The sequence below is a fragment of the Dreissena polymorpha genome, chromosome 12 (genome assembly GCF_020536995.1).
Source record: "Dreissena polymorpha isolate Duluth1 chromosome 12, UMN_Dpol_1.0, whole genome shotgun sequence".
Lineage (NCBI taxonomy): Eukaryota > Metazoa > Mollusca > Bivalvia > Myida > Dreissenidae > Dreissena > Dreissena polymorpha.
Window position 1 is genome coordinate 29,646,611 of NC_068366.1, and position 9,366 is coordinate 29,655,976.

The following is a 9,366-nucleotide window of genomic DNA, read 5'->3' on the forward strand; positions in this document are numbered from 1 at the left end:
AAATACACACACGCACGTATGCACACACACACACGCACACACAATAGCACTCACTCGAGTAATATGAGTAGTAGTAGTAATGCAGTTGTCTAGTATGAAAAGACAAAATGTGTTCAGCAAGTATTGAAAGATGAAAGTTCCTTTTTCAGCACATGAAGTTGGTATTTGCCATGTATAAATCAATCTGAACAAAAATATAATAGAAGAATAAAACAGATACTAAATCGGTTTGTTATACTAGGTCCCTCAGTCAAGAGCCGTTTTTAAATGTTTGTTTAAAATAAAGTTGCGTGTTACCAAAAAGCTATCAATAAATATGTCTATTAAAAAGTCTTTCGTGTAACCATATCGCTTTCATATTCGCATCGTATGATAAAATTGAACCTACGAATGTGACAACGGTAAATTGTTGTTCCAAATGCATATACAGTTTATAATTTGTTAACTTGTCTCTAAAATCGTTGTACAGCAGCGTAAGAAAAATAAACGTTCGGAAACAAACAATAAAATAGTGTAGCCGTAATCGATTAAAACGCAGTGTTTTTTCAATCGAGATTGTCCGTATTAAAGTGTTTTTTGATTGGATAGTAAGCTTTACAATAACCAATGAGAATGATTGTAACAAACTAAATAAATGGCGGTTTATTATTTTGTTTAGGAAAAGCAGTTAACCGAAAGCTGTATGTCTCATCTGGTCATGATAAGTAAGGCATTATTTTGAAAGAGGAATGCAGTAAACAAAGATTACATACAATATTAAATAGCTCTCGAGCATATATTTAAACCATCGGTATAGGTTGTTTTAACTAGAGCTTCATGTAATAGGATCTTTTTCGGACTTGCGGTAATTTGGGACAAATTCGTTTGTAACGTATTCAAGTTACTTGTACTGATATATATTTACATTTAAGGTCATTAGCACATACAGATATATGACAAATGAGACATAGAATAAATCGCAGATTTCAGATAATTAAGACTAGTAGGTGATTTAAAATTCCAATATATATTTATTATATAAGAGCATCAAATAAAACGCTGTTGCTGTATGCATATTTTTAACAATAGACGAGTTAACGAGTGACGTCACGCGCACCTGCAAAGTTTAGACTCCGTCCACTGGTTGGCAAAAAGAGATGGAGTTCATATAATCGCATATAGAGATGGTGATCATAATCATCGAGTTTATTGATAATCATGCACTGTATCAAATATAATTTTATAAATTATTTCTAAATAAAACATTAGCATGCAAGGAAATGCATTTTAGGAAAGATTATATTGCTATTATTTGTTTTTACTAAACAAACTTGGGAGTAGAACACAATCTACAAGCTCGGTATTTGGTTACCACAAAGATCTTTCTGCCTAGCACATCATTTTAGATTAAAAAAATCTCAGAAAATGTAAATTCTTTAAGAATAAACTTAATTTAATGAAATAATACAATTAAGGATGAACACAACAACAAATAGATCGATTTTATGTACGCAACATAGTTCTGATTTGAACGTTAATACATGACGTCTGTAAAAACTTACCATGGTACACATTAAATAAATTCACTTGATAAATGTAATTGTTTTTATTTAATTGTTCACACCAATTTTGACACTGTTTGTTTCATCATTTAAACCCGGTGTTTAATTGCAATATCTCGTTATGATCGGATACTGTGCAGACAGTTACAAAGTAAACATGGTGTCATTAAACCAGGGACCTATACTTGGGGTGCCTGCATAAACCACATGTGGCAGTTGATTTTATGGTAATTAAACACAATTTATTATACCTTCATGTCATCTCTTGGCATATTGAGCAGTCATTTAAGCCAAATTTCAAAGCCAAAATATGTTACAGTTGCTTTAATAAAATATGTTAACATATTTAAAAAAAATAATGAAGATATTACTTCGAAATGGATTAGCAGGATTAAGTGTATATATATATATATATATATATATATATATATATATATATATATATATATATATATATATATATATATATATATATATATATACATTAGCCAGTTTAATCATAATATACATTGTTTAATAACTATAAATTAAAAATTTTGAGCAATTTTACTACTACAAAATGAATGTATTGAACGATTACCAGCATTTTTTAAATAAAATCGGAAATTACGTGTAAACATTGTAAGTTACAGCAGTGCACGAAACACCATCATGAAAGCAATCAATCAAAACTACTTGCGTAAAATAAATTAAATATATAGTGTTATTTATCATAAAATGCTTGATTGTTACATGTATCACTCCTTATCACTTAGTTAAAAAATTCAATATACATGCAAAGACAGTTCAATTTGCACAATATGCAGGGTGTTTTTACCATGTGTATGCTTAAAATAATCAATATCGTCATTCAATGGAAACGAAATGAAAATTCATTCAATGGAAAAGAAAATGATAAAATTTAACAAATGTTATGTATTCCGCTTTTTTAGGGTTTTGTTTTATAATTGGTTAAATGCACCTCTTACACATTCGATCGCTGATGAACAATAACAATATCCACACCACTTATAAATGTGATCAAATAAATATATGTTTCATTATTTTTGAAATATCATTTATAAAAGTCTTACTATAACAAAGATGACGGCTTATTTATTATCCCCGCCAAAATTTTTTTCAGAGGGGATATAGTAATTGGTCCTGTCCGTCCGTCTGTCTGTCCGGCTGAAACTTTGTCTGGAGCATAACTCCAAATCTATTCAATGGATTTACTTTAAACTTAGACTATAAACAGATGGCAACTAGGAGAAGTGCAGTGACCAAGAACCATAACTCTATTTACCTTACTTTTTGAATTATCTCCCTTTTTATATAATTTTAAATTAAATTTTTGTCCGGAGCAAAACTCTAAATCTACTGAAGGGATTTACTTGAAACTTGAAATATAAACAGATGGGAACTAGGAAAAGTGCAGTGACCAAGAACCACAACTCTATCTACCTTAGTTTTTGAATTATCTCCCCTTTTATATGATTTTAAAATAAAGTTTTGTCCGGAGCATAACTCTAAATCTACTGAAGAGATTTACTTGAAACTTGAAATATAAACAGATGGCAACTAGGAGAAGTGCAGTGAACAAGAATCACAACTCTATCTACCTTAGTTTTTTAATTATCTCCCCTTTTATATAATTTTTAAGTACATTTTTTTTCGGAGCATAACTCTAAATCTACTGAAGGGATTTACTTGAAACTTGAAATATAAACAGATGGCAACTAGGAGAAGTGCAGTGACTAAGAACCATAACTCTATCTACCTTAGTTTTTGAATTATCTCCACTATTATTTAATTTTAAAGTAAATTGTTGTCCGGAGCATAACTCTAAATGTACTGAAGGGATTTACTTGAAACTTGAAATATAAACAGATGGCAAGTAGGAGAAGTGCAGTGACTAAGAACCATAACTCTATCTACCTTAGTGTTTGAATTATATCCCTTTATTTAATTTCAAAGTAAATTTTTGTCCGGAGCATAATGAATTATCTCCCTTTATTTGTTTTTACAAATATTATTCTACTCTCTAAAACAAATGTTGTCATACAAGCAAACACATTTCGGCGGGGATTTGGCACTACTGTGACAAGCTCTTGTTTGTTTTTTTTGTTTTTTTGCTGTATTTAGTCTTCCGATCACGTTTACTCTAATGCTAATAACTAATTCGTATTTTTATAAAGACGAAAATATATTTGTGAATAAAAAATTATTGTTACTAAATATAATCTATTTGCACGATTATTTAAGTGATTTGATGTTTATTTCGGATTATTTTATCGTTTTATTGACTATACAAAAGTCTTATATACATGTTTTACATTACTGTAACCAGTGTTTTTGCCAACCAGTCAGTGCGCATGCGCGGAAAATCCCCAATGTAAACAATAACAATTTAATCGTCTATACGGGAGTTTTGTAACTTAAGTAGATTCATATGAGCATGAATGCCTATGACCTATGGATAACCCATTAAGCTGAAAGATAATTTCCAATGGGGTCCATAAAACACACACTGAAATAGCAAAATGATTTAAAGATACATAACCATATGAACAAACACTAACAACATTATGTTGGTTATATGGTTATACATAACCATATGAACAAACAACATATCCAATGTAAACTACTGGAGCAGACATTATCTTTCTAAAAAAACAAGTCTAAAATAGAGTGTACTGATAGCTTGCTGATATTTTGTCTGCGTGTATTGACTAAAATGTATTTTTTGAAGCAGCGCTTGTTCTTTAGTAGATAATTAAGGTGTAAGAATTGCTGATACACGTGCTTAAAAATAACGCTGCAGCGATACCAGTATATTGATGGCACAATAAGACTATGACCAGATCAAAAAAATATAGTTACGAGTTGGGCAATTAGTTTATTGGCACTGAGTGTCTAAGTCATGAGTTTTGTTTAATGACACAATTAAATAAACAATGCACTATTTATTTAAAGGTGCAGATAAACAAGTGTAATGCTCCTGAAGAATGTTTGGGCCAAACAATATCTAAGAAACAAAAAGGTATGTTCCTAAAAAACTCTTTAGTTTTTTTGTATAAGTAGATAAATACAGTCAATGTTATACCATTTTCAATAACTTTAATTTGTAGTGGTGAATTGTAAACATAATTGTCCTCAGTTTGTATTAAAAGTAAAATATCATCAGCTAGTATAGTGTATGAGTATTTTTTATGTTGATGCTAATTAAATTGATGGAAATGTCTACTTGATTTTATATAACACTTATCTTGTGTGTAGAAAAATATAGGAATATTTTTGATCCCCCACTCATCAGCAACAGACAGCCATTTCATTCAAGAGGATTATGCTTTATGTTTTTACTTTTCTTTCAGTTGATAAAAATGCAGAAAGATATGGCCAATTCATTGAAGGTGACGACATGCAGGTGTGTACTTATTAGCATAAGTTCTGACTTAGATATGATTTGTGAAAATCTTGGTTGATGACTTGTATTTAATATTAAAGAGGCCTTTTCACAGATTTTGGCATGTATTGAAGTTTGTCATTAAATGCTTTATATTAATATATGTGAAAATTGGATCTAAAAAGCTCCTGTCAAAAAAACAAGAATGAAATTTAAAAAAGAAAACAAGTAACTCTGAACATGGCTTGAACCACTGACCCCTGGTGTAAAAGTCTTATCGCTTAGACCAATAGGCTATCCATTCAATCGTTACACGTTGCAACGCTTTATAATTTTCAAGTTTTTAAATCATCAAAAGATGCATATGATGGATATTTTAGAGCATGCTAAATGTTCAGTATTACTGTTTCCTGTCAAATATCATAACTACCATGAAAATATGCGAATCTGAAACATTTTTATTTTGTCAATTTAACAAAACTTTAAAAGGCCCCTTGAAAGAAATTAGAAACCTGACATATTGCCATATTAACTACCTATACAACTAGAAAAGTGTGTTTATCTTATTCTATTAAATTATTTATTTTCTTATAAACATGGGGTCAAGCTCTATAAATGTGTATATATTGCAATAAAATAATTGAGTACTGTTAGCTGATTTTGTTTACATTGAACATGGCCATACTTCTCTACTACCACCTGTGTATGGGGAAAATGTGTTTCCAACTGGTGTTTTCACTTCATAAATAGATTATTAAGAATTATCTTGGCAAATGCATATGGTATGGGTGTGTTTTAGCTAAAGTTAAAGAAACCTTAATAAGTTTCAAATGATTCAAATGTTTCTGATTCATTATCAGGAATAATTTAAAGTATTCTTATAACCTCACTATGTAAATGTTATTTTAAGAAAAATACATTGAAATTGGGTATTCTGATTGGTTTGTTTTGCACATTGACACTGTGTTATAAATTGCAAAATAATATTTAAAAATAAATGTATGTATATAACAATTTATGTACCAAAAGGACACTATTGCGGTACTACAATTAGACCTTTAATTACACATGTTAATGAATATATAATGTACAAGTACATAATTGTGTTTTAGGTGTGACTGTATGCACGACTGTTACTGCTGCCTGGGTATTATGTGAGCAAGAAACACGTCTGGATTATAATTTGGACACACATGTACAGCTGTTTTGTGAATATGATAAATTATGTATGCTATATTTGCATTTTTGATGGGTTTTTAGATGTTTAATGTTCAATACATCAGACAAACTCTGAAGTTTTTTTAAAAAATAGAATATTAATTTATAAAACAAAATCCCATGAACTACAACCATATGTTTATAGCTTTACACTTCAAGAACAACTATTTTTGTGTATTATGATTATATATTTGTTCATGAGATACAATTTTGAGTTGAAATATTATGAATTTTGTTATGACGGCGTAATATTTGATTTTGGTCTGTAAATAAGAAATTATTGGAAATGCCAGAGATTCGCTTATGAGTTGGAATGTTTTAAATTTTGTCACGCCGGCATAACATTTTAAATTTTTGTCTGTAAATAGGAAATGTTTGGACATTTATCAGCCATTCACTTTCTGTAGAAATGTTATGAATCTTGTTACGCTTGTATAGCATTTAGGTTTGGGTCTGTGAATATGAAATTATTGGAAATACAAGAGATTAACTTATGAGTTGACATGTTTGGATTTTTGTTAAGCTGGCATATTATTTTGAATTTGGGTCTGTAAAAAGCAATGATAGGAAACTTGAGAGCAATGCACTTTCTGTGGAAATATTACTTATTTTGTTATGCCGGCTTAACATTTGAGATTGGGTAATTATTTGAAATGCAAGCAATTTACTTTTAATTTAAAATGTTTGGAATTTTGTTACGCTGGCATAACATCTTATGTTTTAGTCTGTAAATAAGAAATCATTCGAAATGCAAGTGATTCACTTTGAGTTGAAATGTTTGGAATTTTGTCACACTGGCATAACATTTACAGTTTTGGTCTGGAAATAAGAAATCATTAGGAATGCAAGCGATTCACCTTTGAGTTAAAATGTAATGAATTTTGTTAAGCTGGCGTAACATTTTTTTTGTTTTCAAAAAATTAGCATGTCAAAATTATCGCAAAAAAACCCTGTAAAACACCCCTTTTAATTGGGATTCATGGACATTCCATTTTTAAAATAGACAGATTTTTACGAATTTTGTGAGTTTGTACCGCCAGCGTAACTTTTAAAGTGGAATGATTTATTTGGTGATGTTATAATGAACCTTTGTGAGTTTGTACCGCCAGCGTAACATTTTCAAAGAATTATCTGTCTATGTGATTATGAACCTTGGGGAGTTTGTACCGCCGGCGTAACATTTTTATTTTTCTGTCAAAGTGATTATGAATTTTGTGAGTTTGTACAGCCAGCGTAACATTTAAAGTGGAATGATTTATTTGGTGATGTTATAATGAACCTTTGTGAGTTTGTACCGCCAGCGTAACATTTTCAAAGAATTATCTGTCAATGTGATTATGAACCTTGGGGAGTTTGTACCGCCGGCGTAACATTTTAGTTTTATTTTTCTGTCAAAGTGATTATGAATTTTGTGAGTTTGTACCGCCAGCGTAACATTTAAAGTGAAATGATTTATTTGGTGATGCTATAATGAACCTTTGTGAGTTTGTACCGCCAGCGTAACATTTTCAAAGAATTATCTGTCTATGTGATTATGAACCTGGAGTTTGTACCGCCGGCGTAACATTTTAGTTTTATTTTTCTGACAAAGTGATTATGAATTTGTGAGTTTGTACCGCCAGCGTAACATTTTAAGTGGAATGATTCATTTGGTGATGTTATGAACCTTTGGAAGTTTCTACCGCCAGCGTAACTTTTTTTTAAGTGAAATTATTTATTTGGTGATGTTATAATGAACATTTGGGTGTTTGTACCGCCAGCGTAACATTTAAGTTGAATTATTTGTTGATGTTATACTGAACCTTGGGGAGTTTGGACTGCAAGCAAACGTTTTCAGTTAAATTTTTCTGTTGAAGTGATTATAAAATTGGAGAGTTTGTACCGCCAGCGCAACATTTTAAGTTGAATTTTTGAGTAGAATGAATTATTTGTTGATTTTATAAAGGCATTTGGAAGGTTGAACCGCCAGTGTAACATTTTTAAGTTCATTTATCATTTATATGATGATATTATAATGAACCTTTGGGAGTTTGTACCGCCAGCGTAACATTTTAGTTTATATTTTCTCTGGAAGTGATTATGAAATTTTGATAGGTTGTACTGCCAGCATAATATTGAATTATGTTATGATGTGATAATAAACCTTTGGGAGTTTGTACCGCCAGTGTAACATTTCAGTTCAATTTTCCTGTCTGAATGTAAGAAGGGTTGTACTGCCAGCGTAACATTTTTTGTAATTTCTTATAAAAACTGAGAAAAATTTGGGTTTATTCTAAAGAAATTTCTTTGAAAATGGCCATTTTAAAAGGGATTCTGTGGAAAATCCCTTTTTAAAATATAATCAATTCATCTCTACACTACCCACGTGATTTACGAAAATGGTAACGGAACATTTTGTCCACATGTATTTGACACAAACTGGAATTTTGCTTAAGCTGTACACGCTTTCTGACGCCGAGCGGGTACCGAAATCCCACATGTAACTAGTATTACGTATCAACGTGATATAATAATACTATTAAACAGTGATTATGGGACATTTATCAATCATCATAATTGAAGGTGCTGAACAACTAAACGGTGGGATCGATACGTTGTTATTCAAATAGTAACATAAAATAGTTTTCACTTGTTTTGTTACGCTACGCAAATACCAACATTCCCTATTAGTGTACATATACACGTGATAGGGGGATTTCGGTAATGTTATTAATTCTACAAATTGAGGCTTCAACTCGCAATTGTCAGGCCCACCTTTCCGCGTTGGAAATTGTATAAATTCCTATAATGTATATATCTAGATACCGACTGTCCGAGGTACCTTTACCTTATTTACACCGTTTCCTTATATTTCATTGCTAATTGTTTCAAACAAAATAAACGAAACTTGTGAATAAATAAAAACTAGGCATACTGCTTGTCTAGAAAATGGCGGACAGGTCGTTAGCAACCGGTCTCGTTCTTCCACTCGCATCACCAACGCAATCACAAACACCTCGTTTGCCCGTCTAAAAATAAAAACGCACTGTACAATGACGTGACGTGCTAAGCTAGACAGACGAAGCGGAAACAAAATGGCGGGACCTGCATCATAAAACACGAAATAGTTAAGTAAAACATGTTTGTATATATCGTTTACCTGAATTGTGCGTAGTTCTTTTTATACATATAACCAATACAATATTCGTTTTTGTTTCATAAATAAACGCATATACAGGAAAC

The 9,366-nt window shown here is 31.0% G+C and overlaps 1 long non-coding RNA gene across 1 annotated transcript; it reads left to right on the plus strand.

Annotated features, from left to right (window-relative positions):
- The first annotated feature begins 555 nt into the window (after positions 1 to 555).
- On the plus strand, positions 556 to 8,308 carry LOC127852770 (uncharacterized). The gene is made up of 4 exons (XR_008036257.1): positions 556 to 704; positions 4,497 to 4,563; positions 4,895 to 4,947; positions 6,039 to 8,308. It is a non-coding gene; the product is annotated as an uncharacterized LOC127852770 (long non-coding RNA).
- The last annotated feature ends 1,058 nt before the right edge of the window (positions 8,309 to 9,366 follow it).